At 39.5% G+C, this 18,982-nt stretch overlaps 1 protein-coding gene and 1 pseudogene across 1 annotated transcript in view; both read left to right on the top strand.

Moving 5' to 3' along the window:
• RORA (RAR related orphan receptor A) overlaps positions 1-18,982 on the top strand; it is a 675,954-nt gene that overhangs the window by 482,330 nt on the left and 174,642 nt on the right. The window lies entirely within an intron of this gene.
• LOC118600729 lies at positions 8,300-8,418 on the top strand (annotated as a pseudogene).

Genomic DNA, 18,982 nt, shown 5'->3' with positions numbered 1-18,982 from the left:
CCTACAGGGCTGCTGAGATGACCAGGATGATGAGCAGATCTTGGAGAAATCAGAGTGAGCTCCTAGTGTTAAAAAGGGGCAAGGCTGAAGTTGGAGAGATGGAGTGATATTCCAGGCTGAGGAATGGCTAGTGTACAAGCTAAGAGCTGGGGACCAAAGGGACCTCAGTGAAAGAAGAGAAAAGTTGTGGGGGAGGAAGGATCCAAGAAGAATATTAGAAGAGGATTTATGTGGGAGTGAGAAAAGAGACCACTTGAGTGACTTCAAGAAATAGAGGCTTATAGATGCTTAAAGAAAATTATTCTTGCTTGTGTGAAAGGCAAGCTAGAATCAGAAAGTTAATTCAGGGGGTTGAGTGAGGGGTATTTTTGAAATAGCCATCAGTAAATTAGTCTGCCATTTTGAGGTGCTTCAGTAAATGTCCGCCTTTCTGGTAGTAAACCAAGACCCATAGACTCCAGTGACAAACCGGAGGCCATCTGATTGACCTATTAAATTCCAAGTTTGAGCTAAGCGATATCTTCCCGCAGAGCACATATTTACTAAACAAATGACATTGTTAGTGTCTTTTTTTTTTTAAAGACAAGTAACAACATCTCCTGAGCTAGGTAAATAAGAATCAGAAACTTTATTATCATAATGTGTCAAGAAATGTAGTTCACATCAACTAGTTTATTAATTTGACTGAGTTTTCTCTTGAGGGGGTTTCTTTTTTGGGAAGTGATTTTAAGCTGAGCCCTAACTCCCCAGAGAGCTTGGCACTAAAAAGAATTTGAAGTTTAGGAAGTGCTACTTTGGCTGTTATCATAAGGCTTTCTCACTCTTTACAGAAGCACCCTCTTCACTCATCGGTTATTGATCAAGAGAGGGTATACAACAATGGGAAACTGAATTCTACCCACGGAATTTTTAAAATTGCAGTGGAGCAGTACTTAAGGCAGAGGGGAAGCACTTCCTCTCTCAAGGCTCCCGGTTTAGATGTCTCTTGATACAAGAGATGTAGACTTGTCACATGCCCCCTATTAATTTAATAGATCGGAACTACCAAAGAGATCATTCAACCCCCGACCCCTTCTTACCACACCACCAGCCCCAAAATACCATTCACATTGCAGAGGGCAATGGACACCGACTGGCTTAGTCCACCAAACTTGTAAGGACAATGAGAAACAAAACCATAGCCACATGGCCGATGGGTTGTTTGAGGGTACTGTGTCTGTCAAATAACAAACAGAAAATTCAGTGTTATAGAAATCTGCCTTCTGAAGAGACCACCAGGCTGAAAGTTAGAAAATGTGGTTTCTTTTTTTGGCACTCCCTTTAAAGCTCCTGCCACATGAGTATACCTGAGGGAATGGCAAAGTATGCAGTCAGGTGGTCCTGTTCTGTTGTTCACTTGACAGCCAGTATCAAACTTGATTGATTCTTTTTTTCAATGAGTTGATTAGGTGCTTCGAGGTCATACAGACCTAACCTAAATTACTATGCATGTACCCTTTTTACCACTTTATATAACTCCATTTCTTCACTTGAGACATGTTGATGGTGCATGAACCTTCATAATACCTGCCACCTCCCTTCCACCTGGGACCCTATGAGGATTAATTAGATAGTATCTATAATATACTTTGTGCTCCTTGGAGAAAGATTTTACATAAAAGCAAAGTATTATTATTTCTAAAAGGGACGGTACTTATTAGCTCCTTGTAGGATCATTAAGCAAATAGATTATACTTCCCTTTAGAGAAATTATCTCCCAGTTTCCTAATTCTTACAGTCTGTCTATAGAACAGAATATGCACTTGGGCGGTGGCAGGGCGGGGGGGACGGAGAGCAGGCTGGTTGTTGAAAGAGAATGGAGTGGATTTTTAACCATAACTCCAGAAGCTTGTTTTTAAGGACTTAGTTACCAAAGAAAATAGACACTACTATTGCCTTCTCTTTGATTTTATAAAAATTACATGGTAAAGACAGCTCAATATTTCAAAGTTTGTTCATTTCGTGGCCTTTTGATCCTGCTATTGTTGAATCCTTTGATTAAATCACATTTTAGTTAAGAAGCTGTTCAAAAAACACAGGGTCACCATTGCACACATACTTGTGGTGATATTTTGACAAATTGATAATGTAAGTTATGAATGGAAAATTTTAAATCCAAAATCTAGTCCACAGAAATGTCAGGGAAAACTCAAACCAGTATTCATTTTATAGTTGCCTTGTTTTCCAGATTGTGTCAAAATTCCATTTTTGGCATTTCATACAAGCCCAGCCTTCAAATGAAACCAGTTGTACATGACCTGTGTCTTGGGTAACTATAATGAGGTGCAAACTGCCTAGATTTTTTCACTGTGTAGGTAGGGAACGGCTTTCTTTTTCTAGCACAAAAAATTCACGATGAGAATGAGAATCATCCTGGGGGGGGGAGCAAAACAAGACACAAAGCAAAAACAAAAAAAGAACTTGAGACCTTAAAATGAGTCGCTGAGTGAATTTTAGAAAAGAAACCCCAAAGCTGTCTGTGGTGCGTCTGCAGGCACACGAAGAGCATTGCCAGCCCCCCGCAATCACATGTAGAAGCTCATGCAAATCAAATATTAATCCATTAAACTCATTCACAGGAAAATGTAATGTAGGTCAGCGTGGAGAGCAGTGTGGTGTCATGTGTAAGTTCGTTCACTATCCAGAGTGATGTGAGTCAGGGTGTTCAATCTGAAAGATTTGAAACCAATGTTGTAGGATGCCAGAAGGTAAGCATAGTATGAACTGAATCAGTAGCTCACAAGGCCTGATGTAAGTGTCTCTAATACAGCATTCTGTGAATTAGCCCCCATCTGACCTAGATTATGCATTTTAAGTACCTGCAAGTTCGGTTTTTATCACCTCATTCTTCGCATTGCGTTCTTGGCCATCTTTTTCAAGCTTTTATCTCTTCCATTGAGAAGGTTAATGCCTCTCTGAGAGACCTGAGCCAAAACTAGTCAACTTCTGCGGGTAATAGATGCAGGGAGAAAGGAGATAACAGAAAACTTAGCCCATAGAGCCCTGGTGGTTGCTTTTATTTTTTTTGCATTTCAGCCTCATCGGCCCCACCCTCTAAGAGTGTACCTCCAGCATATTGGGGAGCCACCCAAGCAGTATGACAACAGGGTTTGTGGGTTGTGTTTGCTCTTAGAATGGGTGTGATGAAAGAAGGGCGGCAACACCCTTCTTTCCTCGTGACCACACACTGATGTAGCCCCTCCCACAACTCAGCTCCAACCCGAAACCATGAAAAATCGCCAGAAAATAGCCAAAATGTAAACTCTGTGGGAAAAAAGAAAAAGCCTTAATTTTGTACTTTGTCCTTTCGAATTTGGAGTAACCCATCTTTGTCATAGCTGTGTTGCCTAAAGGTAGAGGAAAAAGTCCTTGAGGGCAGTGAGGGCTTTTAAAGCAGATTTCATTAGAATTGATGTGTGTGGTTTTTTTTAAGAGCCTTTATTAAATTATCGAAATCAAGTTCATTTTAATGTCCTCACTATAAAAGTAAAATAATACTCATTATAAAATATCGGAAAAGATATAAAAGCAGAAAGGAGGAAAAGTACTAGACATAATCAGTTAAAATTTTAACATATTTCCTTCCAGATCTCCTTCCTTCTTTTCTTTTCTTTGCTTTTTTTTTTTTTCTTTCAAGTGCTCAAATGTTTCTTAAACCCCCAGGGGCTATTTCCAGGCTCAAATATATGATATTTGCAAATACACAGCTTTAATCAAAACACAGGGATGTGTAAGGATATACCTTAAATTACCCCGTAGCACTTCTCCAGCACCTTCTCCCTTCACATTGACCAGGAAGGATGTGTGATGTGAGCTGGCGTCTTCTCAGTGCCTGAAGCAACTGGAAAAAATGTTAGGGTGGCATCAGCCATCAACCTAATTGCCCTTAAGCAGATTAAACCTCCTACATCTAGTGGTAAAACCTGCTGGTGACTGTCCCCATCTGCCTCCCCTCCCACCCCCCTGTATCCACTGTTGATTAATTGCAAATATGCACGCCTCAAGACGGAGGGGCGAGCACTTGTGCCCCTCTGGTGTTCTCTGTACTGTTCTGCGTTCATTGAAGAAAGTGGATTCCAGTGGGAATGTGGCCAGCAATGCAATTGGCTTTCAGACGCATGTTTCTGTAACACATCTTAGTGCTATATTTGTCAATGGACTTAAGGTCTCAGAGAACTTTCCAAGGTGAAAACCTAACGTTGCTTCCACGGATGTGGAGGGTAAAAGCCCTTAACCCTGCGACTTAATGAGAACAAAATTAAGTGCTCCTTTAAGCAGCTTAGATTTATCTTGTCAGTATAAGTGATGGGAGGTTTCTTTGTGTGCTTTAGAAGAGATTGTATGTGTGTGCGTGAGTGTATGCACGTTAATCTGAAGCATCGTCTCCTTGCTTCATTATGTCACCATCCACACTGTTCCTTTATGATAGACAGGGTTCATCTATTCCCCTGCTCTAAACTTAATTACTTTGCAATTAATTCTTTGTTGAAAATAGCAAGGCTCCTAAACTCAGAACACTCATTGTGAGAAAGGCTGTTTATGGATAGAGGTCAAGGGGACGTATTGGAATATTCCGCAGCATTGCCACAGATATCTTGAATGAAAATGGCAAGAGAGAAAGGCCCGATCCAAACAAGGTGTCTGTGGAAGGTGAGGGCTTCCTCCCTAACAAACCTAGCCAAGAACGTTAAACATAGCACCTGAGAAAAATCTCATTCCAATGACCTTAAGAAACTAACAATTGTTAGGACCTGCTGTATGGCAACCACTTGCACGTGCATTGTTTTAATTAATCCTTATAAAAAAAAAAAAAACTTCCAAGCTAGATAATATTCATACTATCTTATGTATGATGTAATCTCTTCAAGTTATACAGATGCTCATAAAGGAGTTCATCCTATGCTGGTCATTGCTGAGTTGTTTGCACATGTAAGATCATTGACTCTGTTATACCAGTTTTACAGGTGAGAAAACTGAGGCTTCGAGGGGGTGACTTGCCCAACATTCCGTAGCTGTTAAGTGGCAAGCCCACTCTCAGACTCAGTTGTGTCCCTGTCCTTTTCTCGGTTGTCATCCAGAACTTCCTTCCTCACAAAACCCTAGTGCTTCTCCTCCTCCAGCCAGGGAAGAGGGTCTTTCAGAGGGTTTCCTGCATGTTAATTGGTCAAATAAGTGTTCCTCAGGAAGGACTCTGAGGAAGGTCCAGAAGTGTGACCTTTAGGAGAAGCTGCCATTGTTCTCCGGAATGCTGGGGCCTGTGAGGGTTCCAAGCCTGATGAAGTGGCCCCTGCTAAACTCATGGCTCTTTGAAATGCTGCCTCATCAGTCTTCCCCTCAGACGTCAGAGGTCAGTGGTGAGCACATGCGTGACACAGATGGAAGAGGGTACTATCTTTCTCTCATACAGAAGGACAGATCAGGAAAAATCAGAGCCTCCCCTGCCAGACTCAGGGCACTCCCTATAGCATGTGCTGTGCAGAAGGCCCGAGCACTGCCAGAGTTTTTTATGTAATAGGTAATAGATAAATCTTGTTGAATGTTTCATGTAGTAGATAAAAGATAAACCTTGTTGAATGAATAAACAAATGAATTAATGAATTCTCACAGTTATAAGGACAGAGGAGAAGCAGTAAATTGGTGAGTTCTAAATACTCTGCCCATTTCCCCTAAATGGGGGAGACCTGATGTCCAGTTAGGAGTTTCTCTGTGAGACCCCGTGACTCAGTGATGCCAGCTCATTTTCTCTGTGAAACTTCTACCTTCTTCAGTCTCCTCTTATCCTTGGCACATCTTGTCTGAGGCTTTCTTCAGAAACAGCCTATGAAGCATTATACTATTGTGTCATGGTACTTATGGGAATATAAGGTGCTCACACAGAGCTGCAAGTTTTTGAAGGCATGCACTTTTGATTCAATCACCAAATATTCACAAGAGATTTTCCAAGGAGCTACTATGTGCCAGGCACGATGGAAGGGGTCGAGGATCCAGAAATAAGATATTGTCTCTGTACATAATTGGAAGGAGTGATGTTGTATATCTTTGGAAAGGATGATGGTGGGGGACAGAGTGTGACTAGATGGTGGGGTGTGTATGGACAGATACATAATCAAAAGTAACACAGCTTGAAAGCTACGAGAATGGTAAGCACAGAGAAGGAAACCTTTGGGGGGAATTTAGGAAAGATTCCCCTTCCTAGGGGTGGGTGCAGATGCAGACCTGCACCTGGGCACATGGATTGGTGGATGAACTACATCCACACCCATTTCTTCCCCAGTGCCCTTGAGCTGTGACCAAGCTGCAAAACAGACCATACAGGCTGAATTAAGGATGCATTTTGATGAGACAACCGACACAGCTTGGGTGTGATGACGAAGTAAAGCCTACACTGAGTCTTGAAGACTAAGTGGGAATTAGCCCAAGAAAGAAAAGAGGAAGAGCATTCCTAGCAGAGGAAACAGAAGAACACAAAACTCTGTGGTCTCTAAAAACATGGAACACTTGGGAAGTCATAAAGGCTGAGAAACCAGTTGCCTTTCTTCAGCATTATATTGGGAAAACATTTATTGCTGGTGAAATACATCAGCAAAATGATTCTTGATTTTTTTTCTTGTTTTGCATATTGGGCTGTTCTTTTCCCCTCACCAAGCATAAGATGACTGTAGATTATCTTCAGTTCCCATATCCTTAAGGGGTGAGTTGTAAGTATCCCTTGGATGCCATTTCCTATAAGTACAATGAAAGATTTCCCTTTCACATCAACACATCAGCTCTGCTTCCTCCAGTTTCTGCAGAGCTAAAGACCCAGGGATTAGGGCTATGGTCAAAGACGACCAAGGTTAACCACCCTGTTCCCCTTCTCTTACAGATGGCTTCACCTTCCTTTTAAGAATGCATTGCTGCCAAAAATTGTGTTCTGCAGTACCTCCTTGCTGGCAATTATGCTCGCAAAGAGGGGTAGTAAGGAGGGGTTCTTATCATCTAGACACTTTTGAATAGAGTAGTATATTGTTATTCAGATCTCTTTTGATGCCCAATGCGCACATTGTTCTTTCCATGCTCTAGCTTTTTAATAAAATACCTCCCACCCCCATCCACTCTGCCTGTTTCTCCTAATGAGCACAATTCTCATATCTGGGTGGTACAGTCCACTCTGCTAGGTCCTTCCTATCTCTTTGACATCCCCTGCTTCCCCCCTGGACAAAAAGCAGATCAGCTCATGGCATAGTATCAGGAGTGTCATATCATGTTCTATGTGTGGACTTCATGTGACATCAGGGAATGGAGCCCTCTTAGCTTGTGGAATATTACTCTAATCTAAACAAACTTGTATAAATAGCACACGGGGCCTTATTGACAGAATCAGCTACATTTGAAAAACAACTGCTATTGTCACTAGTAATTTTCATTGCAGGCAGATACTAAATATCCTAAGAATAAAAGTGAAACTTTCTATGATGCCAGTGATCTGATAGAGAAAGCATTAACCATTAGTACCACAGTTCTATGTTTCTCTTGTTATAATCCCAGTTTACAGAGAAGTCAGCAAACATGCCCAGGCCTACTCAGTGAAAACAAATTTAAGAAATGGATGCTCCATATCTTAATGTTGGCCTCATTTTCTTAAGAAGGGGTGATTCGACTCAAATTCTATAAAAAAAAAGAAAGAAAGAAAGAGAGAGAGAGAGAGAGAGAGAGAGAGAGAGAGAGAGAGAGAGAGAAAGAAAGAAAGAAAGAAAGAAAGAAAGAAAGAAAGAAAGAAAGAAAGAAAGAAAGAAAGAAAGAAAGAAAGAAAGAAAGAAAAAGAAAGAAAGAAAGAAAAAGAAAGAAAGAAAGAAAAACGGTTTTGGGGCTAGAATTTGGCTACAAGCCTTTTGATATTTCTAGGTTTTTTTCTGACATAATAGACACAGTGACATACCTCACTTGGAAGGAGAAAAAAAAAAAGATAAGACAGTTGGTGTATTGTTTGGACTCAAATTTCAAGAAGTGGAGGGGAATAATTTATCTACAAGCTAAGCGCAAGAAAGAAAATGAGAAAAGTATATCTACACAAATTTCATTTGAATTTTTAAATAAAATATGAAAGTTATTTTAAAAATAACTTTTTAAAAATATAAGTGAATTTGTTTTTGGAACAAAATCTTCATAGCTACACAAGCCGTGGCAGACATCATATATAAAAGATTAGATTTCCCTCTTAAATATATATTTTTTAAATTTTCATAAGTGAAAAACTTTCTTAAAATTCAAGAGGGAAAGTGTCTTCAGCCGTGCCATCCTGAACACACCCAATCCTTTCTGATCTTGGAAGCTAAGCAGAGTAGGGCCTGGTTGGTACTTGGACGGGAGACCACCTAGAAAGACCAGGTACTATAGGCATAAAAAATAAAAAATAAGGGATTGTAAACTGACAAGGTCCTTGCAATCTGTGAGGTCAACCAAGGGTTGCCTTGCCTAAAAAATAAAAAAAAATTTTTTTTAAATTAGGAGGTAAAGCAACATATGATTAACTTTATAGAATTCTTATAAATTAGTAAGTGAAAGACTAATATCATACTACAAAAATGAGCAGAGATTATGAACAGGCAATTAACAAAGGAGGAAATACAAAAGTCAGCAAACTTAAAATAGTCTTATAAGTAATTTTAAAAATGTAAATTAAAAGAAGATACCTTTTTAGTGAATTCGGCCTCAGGCTTTATTTTTCATGATAATATTCAGTGTTGGTGAGGGAGTATACTACTCTAGGAATTACTATATATGGGGCACTTTAATGATATATAGTGAATTCTGTTAAAAAGTTAAACTTTCAAGAATGTAACTTTTTAGTCATATATTCCAACAAAGATCTATGTAAAAGGGATACTTGTATGATAAAATTATTTTTAATAACCAAAAATGAAAATGACATAAAGGGTTCTATCAATTTTAATCCTTTCATTTTTAAAAATCTGTTTAGATGTTCTATAGTAAGTATGCATTACTTTTATTTTTTAAATGATGATGTATCTTTTAAAAGATTAGAATGACCTCACAGTGGCATGGCAAGTAGTGGGCAAGGACTGGGAGTGGTCAGCCTCTGGAGAGAGGAATATTTTTCACTGACATTGCTTTGAATTGTCAGCCCATGATAGCAATCAAGAGCAAACCAGCTTTTGGTCGGGCTCTTTACTGTTTTTAAAATGTTTTTAAATTATTTTAAATTATTGCACCCCGGGCCACTACTCCCATGGCATTCTGCCGTCCTTGATACATGACTGTACCAGCTGATACTTCGGGAAAGAAAGAGGAAGGGGTGCCATCTCAATTTCAGTGTCGGGTATGTAAACACCACTCGAAATCGGTACTTTAAATCAATTTTTATAATAAAAGACGTAATCACTTCAGGGCTACAAACTGCAGCATTTTCCAGCTTACCTGGGCGACCCTACTTCAGGAGTGGAGTGGCATCATTTTCACTTTGTAGGCTTTTCTGTTCTGCATGTGTGTGGAATCCCACGGGAGCCTCATTTGTCCTGTTACACTGGAACTTCACAAGAGAGAGTTGTTGGCTGGCTGGGAGGTATTTCCCCATGTTTCTATCCCTCAGGAACCATGAATGAGATACCATACATAATATGAATGGATATCCCCCACCCCCAGGCACCCTATAAATTTATTATAAAGCACTGGAATTTGCAATAACAAAATAACTTAGGAAATTTGAGAAAAGTGTAAAAATGAGAGATTTATGTCTCTTCAGGGTCACCCGAGACCACATGTTCCACTGAGTAACAGCCTGATTTCATTAACGCGAAAGCAGGCCCTATTTTACCCAGAGCAGGAGGAAATGCTACAATGCGAGCAGCTCTGAAGTTTCCAGTGCTGGGGAGCAGAAAAGTAGACATGAGACAACCAACTTTTCTGGAAGGAACCAGCAGATGTGGACAACTCTGCAGTTTGAGGCAATGAGAACAGCTGGTTAGATGATGCTTTTTTCATGTTCAACATCCACTTTGTAAAAGCTCCTTAGAAAGGTCCTATTTGGGTTTGGGACTATATGAAGATTGTGGTGGGGAGAGGCTTCATTTGGGCAGGTGTGTGGAATGTATAGCATCTAACTTAAGCTTGTGTTTTGTTTTGTTTTTTAAAAAAAAACAATATGTTGGGGTTTATGTAGCTCCTTAGATGTTTCTTGTTCCAACTTGCTTGGCATTTAGTGATCTTTTAAGGCAGTCATAAGCAGAGGTAAAACTTATAATATGGTAATTACTCAAAATCCTACAAAAAGCAATTCATACCAGTTGGAGTTGTTATTAGTTCATTAGAGCTGAGAAGTCTCTACCCCCTATCTATTGTGCCCGCCAGTCAAGAGTAAAGGCAGACATAAAGCTGCCTTCAGAAGTTAGGCCCTGATTTTCGCTCTAATAAAAAACCCTTGAGAATCCCAGGAAACACTTTCCCTGTTTCAGCCACCCACTCTACATGCAGATACTGTTTGTCTATTCTATCAGTTTAATGAGAGGACCATCTCCCACTCATTAAGTCGGTTTGAAGAACAATCAGAAGGATCACGACTGTGTCCTTTGAGAATCTAAGCACCTCCAGGGCTATATCCATTTTCGGAAAACCAGGTCTTTACCTTTGCTCTTACTTCACCTCAGCATTTTCTTCTGCAGCAGAAATAATGCATTTCGTCATTTTGGAACAACAATCTAATACATTAATGACTGCAGGTGCTGTTCCTAGAATTTTGGCTCTGCAGATGTTATATGGTGAGCGAGTCAAAGGTTGGGCAAGCGAGGGTCGTGGAAAGCGAGAATTTTATGAAGCTGGGAGACACAGCAGTATAAGCAGAAGTACCCACACATAATTAAAATAGATGAGGAATACATGCTTCATAGACTGTCAAAGACATATGTGGGCTGGGAGCAGAGGGGGGGCGACCGGAGGGGACGTTAAAAGGATAGGAAATCAGAGAAATGTGGCTTCCTGTTCCTTAGTTTCTGGAATCAGGGAGTTATATAATCCACACCTGCAGCTTGAGGGGATTGGGCTAATAGTTAACTTAATTTTTCTGGAATGTCCTTTTTTTTCTGTAAGTCAGCCCAAGCGGAAAGAAAGTAGAACTCTCATCAATGAATCAAAAGTCGGGAGGGGCCAGCTGGGAGGACTAAATCCCCCTGGATCCTATACGTATTACTTCACTCCTTGGCAGTACTTCGAATGCAGGTTAAATGAATTGTTCCCATTAGCAAGCTGATAGGACAGCTCCTTTAGATGAAGGAGACTTTGTACTTTGAATGTCACCATGAGGAAAAGGTAGCCCTCGCAGAAAAGTTGACAGTGCCACTTGTGGCAGTATTTTACTGTCATTGTTAAAGCTATATAAAGTGATGACTTACAGTAAGGCTCAGAGTTTCAGCATAATATGTAATAATAATAAGACTTCTGTCAGCTTAGAAGTGGTGTCGCAATTCTCTGCAGCTTGGTGGTTTATCTGAGGCATGGTGGTCATAGACGTAGTACTTGGTGCCAGACTCTCTGTCTGAGGCTGATTCACTCTGACATTGATGCTGCATTCACTCTGATTAGTCACTTCTACTTTCATTTGCTGGAACTCAAATCCTGAAAGTTTCCTTGCATCATCTGTGTACCTTTTATAGCCATATTTAAAGCACCCTACAGTAAGTGACACAAAGTATGACTATTGGGGGAAAAACATTAAAAATCAGAAGGATGTTGAGTTGACTGAAAGCTTCCTGATGTCTGAGTTCAAAGCCATCCGACCTTTAGTATATTGGCATCAGGGGGATGGCTTGTTTTATTTATTCTGTTACCTTGGAAACTAAGGCAGAGGTTTCATTTGTGCAAATAAAGAGTAACGGAATTAGTTACCTTCATCATATAGCAGTTGTAGGAATTATCTGGAATATCTAAATCACATGTAAGCATCTTTTAAAATGCAAATAAAAAATCAAGATGTTTGTAGGGGGAAATGTATAAGCAGGAAGAGATCCCTGTCACGTACATTTCTCGATGGGCATGGGCACCTGGAGAAAAGTCAACAGGGCTTCAAGTGACAAAGGATGAAAAGAGAATGTACCGATGATGGACTAAATTAACAAAGCTTGCATTTTTTCAGTGCCCCTAAAACACATTTTGCCCTCGAAGCTCATGGATGTCAAGAGCAGTGTTTGGGCTTCCCGAGAGACAAGAGGTACCTTCTATGAAGGAGAATGGGGCTGGTACAAAACGAATGTCCAGAATAGAATTCGAATCACCAGTGGAGGCTTTGGCTGATACTCATACCATAGGCTTTCCCTCTCGGCACCATGAGTACAGGGTCGTTGCTGTCTTATTGTCCTCTGTGTCCCCATCACCTAACAGTGCCTAACAACATGGGGTGGCGAGAGAACACACACTCGTACGGCCAACAAGCAACAGTATATATGACAAGTCTGTTTAGCTGAAACATCACATTGTTCATTAATGAGATTTTCAAATAGTTTTAAGCTTTCTTTTGGCTCTGGGACCAAATTAGTGACAGCTCTGAAATTAGAGATAACTAAAGCTACCTCACTAGATAGGAGTTGATTTTTAAGTTCATAAAGGCTTCAAGGGTGCTGTTTTTATATTGTGTAGGTGAAAGCACAGAGTGGAAGACATGGCTGTGCGTGGCAAGAATTGGTCCCTGCTTTTACATCATGTCATAGGAGTCCAATCTCTTACCCTGGCAGCTAGGAGTGTCCTCAGGGCTTGGACAAGTCTCCTCCAGTCTGTTGTTTACAAATACATGGGGTGGAACAGAGGGGCACTTACTTGTGCACAGTACATCATCTAAACTGCACAAAATGAGAAAAGACAGCCAGAATGTAAATAAAGTTAAGGAGAGCCTGTTAGTGAAAAAGTTAACACTGGTGGAAGGAAGGGGAGAGACCACAGGGTCTTAGCTGCAATGACCACTGAAAACTCCACTCACTGAGCTCTGGCCCCTGCTCTGCCATACAGGGGCCAGTTGACCTTAAACATGCCCCTCCATGTTTCTGACACTGTTTCCTCACTGCAGAATGGCTTAACAATATCTTTACTACTTAGTTCACAGAAGGAAATGAGCAAATCAGAAGTTGAGTTGAAAATATGCTGTCGACCTTACAACAGTGAACACATTGTTACAATGGTTAATTGCAAATTGCCCTTGAATAAGTTTCTAGTGAGTTTAAAAAAAAAAACTGATGGGGAAATGCTTCATCTTGTTAAAATGAGGATCAGATTGCTATTTTGAGTGATGAAATTACCTGCAAAGGGGGTTAAACTCCGAGTGAGAAACAACCGTCTACCCTAAAATAATCACTTAAGAAAGGAGCCAGAATTGCTCAGGTTCTTGTTTTGGATCATTAACCAAGGGATGTCTGATTCTGTTTAGGTTTCTATGTAGTTGAGGTGCCCTTCACTTAAGAGTGGATGCTATTGGATGCCGCTGATGCAGCAAACAAAAACGTGGGCGGCCGAAACAAAGGGAGAACCAAACAAAAGATTGTCTGAGAGGGCAGACCCATCAAAACTATAGTAAAAAGATGGCGGAGGGTCAGGGCAGGAGAAGGTAGAATTTAAGGTCAGGTCTTCTGATTTATTTTCTACTGCGTGCTTCCTTCACACAGCCATACCAAATTCCAGTTCTCCCTCATCAACCAATGAGTTTATGATCCTAAAATGTATTTTAGTTGACAAAATCTTGATTGGCAAGATTAAAGTCTCATTAAAAAACAGAATTTAAAGAGGAAGAATAAAAGATATTGAATATTTCTTTTCATAAATAACATAAGATGAATGGCTACATAAATATGTTCTGTAGTTATCTGCTCTCCACAGCATTGGACCTACTCTAGTAACACTTTCTTCAGAAGGAAATACCCTGCTGCATATTCAATGCACGGGCAGAATCACTCACACACTTATGGAGACTAAGTCTCTTTTTAAAGTTTTCCAGCCAGTGAGGGGTTTTTATTATGAGAATTTCAAACACACATACAGAGGGACAGCAGAGTAATGAACTCCATCCCAGATTGAATAGTTTTCAAGATTTTGCCGCACTTGCTTCGTCTATCCCTTTTTTCTTTGCTGAAGCATTTCAGAGCGAATCTCAGACACAGTAACAGTTCATCCCTTCATATTTCATATTTCAGTATGTAATTAAGTGCCTGCTGCACTCACATTCTCCCAGTTTTCTTTTCAAGGCCACTCAGAGGGTTTGTAATTGTAATTTTGTTTTGTTTTCTGGGCCCTTTATGTACTGCACACTTGTTTCCTCTTTCTGTTCTGCTCTCATAGACGTGACCTGGACAATGTAGTTCAGAAAAACACGAATCAAGAAATGATGCTACATTGTTCTATTTTAGAAGAATGACTCCCAAACTCACATATCAGATAATAATGATATTCCAAGGATTTAAAAATCTGGGATATACAAGTAGAAAACAGAGCTATGTTTTTTTAAAAAAAAAAAATTTAAAAACCCACGTTAGGCAAATTATGTTTTGAGAAACTACTCTTCCCTATTGGTCCCAGCATAATTCAGTGGCAATGGCAATGGCATCCTGACTTTTATTCTCAAATCACTTTAAGTAGAAGGGAGATTACTAAACCCAAGTTAACTTAGGCTGTTACATCTAAGAACCCTGAGTACTGAAATCATCGTTTCCAGAACAGCTTTCTCAACCTCAGAAATGGGAGAATTAAACTCTTCTAAATTGCCATGATGAGAACTCATGAAGTCTCTTTCTTCTTGCTATTGCATATGGTTAAGTGGAAATTTTTCTGTACGTTCCTTATAATGCCAGAAGAATATGAGATTAGCTTTACAAGCTGGGTTATAACCTTACACCTTCTGTGTCGGGGATCCGTTAACGAGATCATAAAGATCTTTCTAACAGATGAAGCCTACATGCCCTGTGTTCAGCTCTGGTAATGACCAAATTGATTTTATCAGAAGTGTTTAAAAGTGCCATTTTAACTTTTCTATTGATTGCCTGACCTCTGATTCCTGGAGTTGGTGTGTGTTCTTTCCTCTCTCGCTTTTATATGTAGCTTTATGGTTTCTCTTAACCTGTACAGACCTTTCTTTCTATGCCCCGGACCATCTCACTGAGCACTTGTCTCACCATCTCTGTTTTTCTTATCTTCTCTGTACATTTCCAGGGGACTAAGCTTTGACGTCACAAATGGTAACTAGATGCAAGGTTCTTGGGGGCCATCTTCGTTCATTCATTTGACAAATTTTCTTGAGTTCCTACTCTGAGCCAGCCACCATTCTAAGCACTAAAAAATGCAGTGATAATTCAGGAATGAGAAGTCCCTAACTTTAAGAGTTGACATTTGTTGGAAACACATACAACAACTATTTAATAAAATGTCATAAGGAGAGAAGTACTACTGAGAAAAGTGAACCCAAGTGGAGAATGAGGTGGGGAGCACAATTCTAGATGAGCTGGTCGGGGAGCATTCTGGGGCGAGGGGGGGTGACCTTCGAGCAGAGATATGAATGGAGTATAGGTGCATATATTTTAGTCTTTTTTCTATATATGTTTGTGTTATTTTTCTTTTGGCAGAAGTAGGATCACACTATGCTATAGGGATTTAATTTTTTATTTTTCTCTTAGGACAGCTAGAACATTTCCCTATGCAATTAAGTTTTCATTATTTTAGTGGTTGTGGAATACTCCATTATATAGGCATACCATAGTTTATTTAACTCATCCTACACTGTTGACATTTGGGTTGTTCCTCCCTGTGTTTTGCTGATAGAAGCAAAACTATGATGAAAACCCTGTATACATCCATAATTATTTTCTAAAGCCTACATTGTTAGTGCTAGAATTGCCAGATGAAAGAAGACAATATTTTTCCCTTCTTTTAGAGATGAGGAAACTGAGGCTCAGAGAGATTAAGTATTTTGGCCAAACTTGCCCAGCTGTCAAATGAAAGAGCTAAAACTGGAATCTAGGTTTCCTGACTCTAAATCTTTTATGGGACAATAGTTTCTCCATTAATCTAATAATTATCATACTCAATAAATTCTGTGAATGCAGAGGAAATACCTTGACAACTATCTTATTTCCTTGAATTGTCACCCAGCAGTGGCCAATCCAGACAAACTGCCTAAAATTCTGTCATCAGAGGAGAATAGAGAGGCTACAAAGATATATTTAAGTTTTCATCTTCTTTAAGATTATAATAATGTTGACATTTTTAGAAATTCTTAGCAGACCCTTGTTATCCTATGTGTTAAGGAAGCCACTTCTCCACTTCTGAATATCTATTTGCTATCCCATTGGATCCTGGGACTTTTAAGAGTTCATGCCGGTTCTAATAGTAGAACTCATTTTCCCCAAATTTGGAACCAAATTTCAATTGTTTCTACTTCAGCAGGCTCCTTCTCCTTTCTAAGTGAGTCAGGACATGAATAAATCCTTGAAACTGTTTCCTCCTTTTAATAACTAGAATACCCCTGCCCTATCCCTGCTTCTGCCATCAGTAACAGACTTCGGTTTTGGGGCGGCTGCAAACCAGGTGGGATTTCTTCAGTCATTACATGCCTTGACCTGGTATGCGGACCAGGATTCATGCTCCATGAAGTATGATTTAGGTTATCTACACAAGGGTTTAATATATGAAAAGTGTCTGTATTTCCTGACTTGCTTGAGGCCACAACTCCATAATCTTTGGGTCATCCTCACCCAACCTATTGTGATAGCTTTGAGTCTGTGGATTATAGCTATTGCCATGTGTTTGACAACATGCAGGCAAGTCTCCTACAGACAGTTCAAGTGAGTACTTGCCCTTATTAGTGGCAAACATAAACAATTTCAGTGGTACATAAAGTAAAAGCATTTCTTAGAAAAATGTGATAAGAGCTGCTAACTTTTACCTGAGTTGAACTATTCAACTTATAAGATAAAACAACTCAGTACCAGAAGTCTAAGCTGGAGGTGTTGATAGTTGTCATTTCACATCCCTGCTCAGAGCTCCAAGATCAAATTTAAGCCAACTAAGTAATAATATCTGATGGGTAGCTTCATTTTCAATATGGAGACTCAAGAAAAGATAATCAATATGAAAGAACATGGATTCATATTATTCTTGCTTCCATTAGTATTAATCATGCATTTGGCACCAGGAAGCCATAACAGGAGAAATTACCTTCCTTGGGTATGGACTTTTCATAATGCATTGAATAGTAATCTCTAAGATAAAGATGGATGTTTCCCAAATAAGTTAAGTCTCAAAATTTCTTTCTAACATAAACTGATGGTCTCTTTATGTTGACTTTGCTGGGGGACCAGGAATAAGGTTTTGTCCTTGGAACTGTTTTGTAAAAGATAAAGGCAGGACTTGAAAGAGGATATAGCTCTGGCCTGCCTGTCCAAAATTAAAAGATATTTCTGAGCATAAATATCAGGAAATATGACATAGAGACAAAGGGCAATTATGCACACAAAAAGTTTTTAATTGAAAAAAAAAGAAAAATTCCTCTTATCAATACCCGTAACCATTTTTCAAACTAAAATGGAATATTTTTTGTCATAAAAAGCACCTTGATTGGTCAAAAAGCTGAAATATTATTACTGAAACAGCTCAACCTAGGCTCAAATCTAACATAAAAGAACCCTCACATTAAAGTATTATTTATCTTCATAATTAGTATTTCTAAATGATTTTTAAAGGCTTTTTATGCAATTACAAAATATTTGATTGTCGTAACATTGCTAATGCTTTGATGCCTTCGGCGTGTTGTCCTTGGTCCCTGCAACCCTGGCACATAATTTATTTCTCTTTTGAGTGAACTCTAAGCATTAGTGTCCATTAAGAATTTTTGAAACAAAGTCCAGAGATTACTTGGAGCACTTTCAGTAATATGTACTGATTATCATTAATAGCGCTTTTGTCCTAGACAAGGACATGATTTTGTAACATCATTTTGTTTGGTGAGGCCCTGCTCGGCTGTGTTCCTGATCCGCCTCCTGCATAAAATCTCTCCTCGATGATGTGAGGAATGGAGCAAGCTCGTGGAACAACTCAGGATTGGGGGACAGGGGACCCGGAGCCAGCATAAAGTGGTCTTTTTCCTTCATGAAACAATTGTTAGCCATGAAAAAAAAAAAAAAGACTAAATGCTGGACACATGCTAATGTTCATGTGCTACATTCAAACTGATATTTTAACTATTAGCCCCGTACAATGACGAAGTCAAAAAGAAGTACAGGAGGGAGGGAGCGGACCCAGGAGATTGCAGCCTTTGCACGATACTTGTTGATGGTATGGCAGCAAGGAGGTTAAGTGTTCCAGACTTAGTTCTGAAAGTCTGCCTGAGCTCTCAAACACTAATTTACCAGATTCTCCACCTGTTTACCAAAATTGCCCTAATGTCTCTCCCCACAGGATAACTCTGTTTATCCACTGCAAAGTATCTGCAATTAGAAATAGCTTTAGTAAAAGAGAAGATAGGTGTCTATAGGACACAGTGTTAGGTGTTTGACATGAATTCTCTTATTGAAGTCTGTAATCCTAGCATGGAGAATTTGATCCTCATTTTATAGTTAAGAAAATGAAGGCTCAGAGAGGTTAAGTCATTTGCCCAAAACCTCACAGCTTGACCAGTGGACATCATATTTGACTCAGACATCTTATGAGGAGGGAAAATAAGTCTTGTGAAGGCCTTTGGAGTGAGAGCCCACCTTTTCTAGAAATTAACCTAAGAGTCAATATATGTGGCTAGTGTAGACTCATTGCTAATTGGCCAATTAAAGATTTTGTTAATTATTGTTTAGCACATCTCCTCCTCCCTGCTAGACAAACTCACTTGAAATATGGATCCACCAGCATATTTAAAAACAAAAAGTAGAAAAAAGAGAAAAACTTCACTGCATTTTTTTAGGGATTCTTTGTTTCTTTTTGTTTTTTTTTT

Source organism: Rousettus aegyptiacus, unplaced genomic scaffold (genome assembly GCF_014176215.1).
Source record: "Rousettus aegyptiacus isolate mRouAeg1 unplaced genomic scaffold, mRouAeg1.p scaffold_m13_p_3, whole genome shotgun sequence".
NCBI lineage: Eukaryota > Metazoa > Chordata > Mammalia > Chiroptera > Pteropodidae > Rousettus > Rousettus aegyptiacus.
Note: the sequence above shows the minus strand (reverse complement) of the source record. Positions and strands in the feature narration are given on the sequence as shown.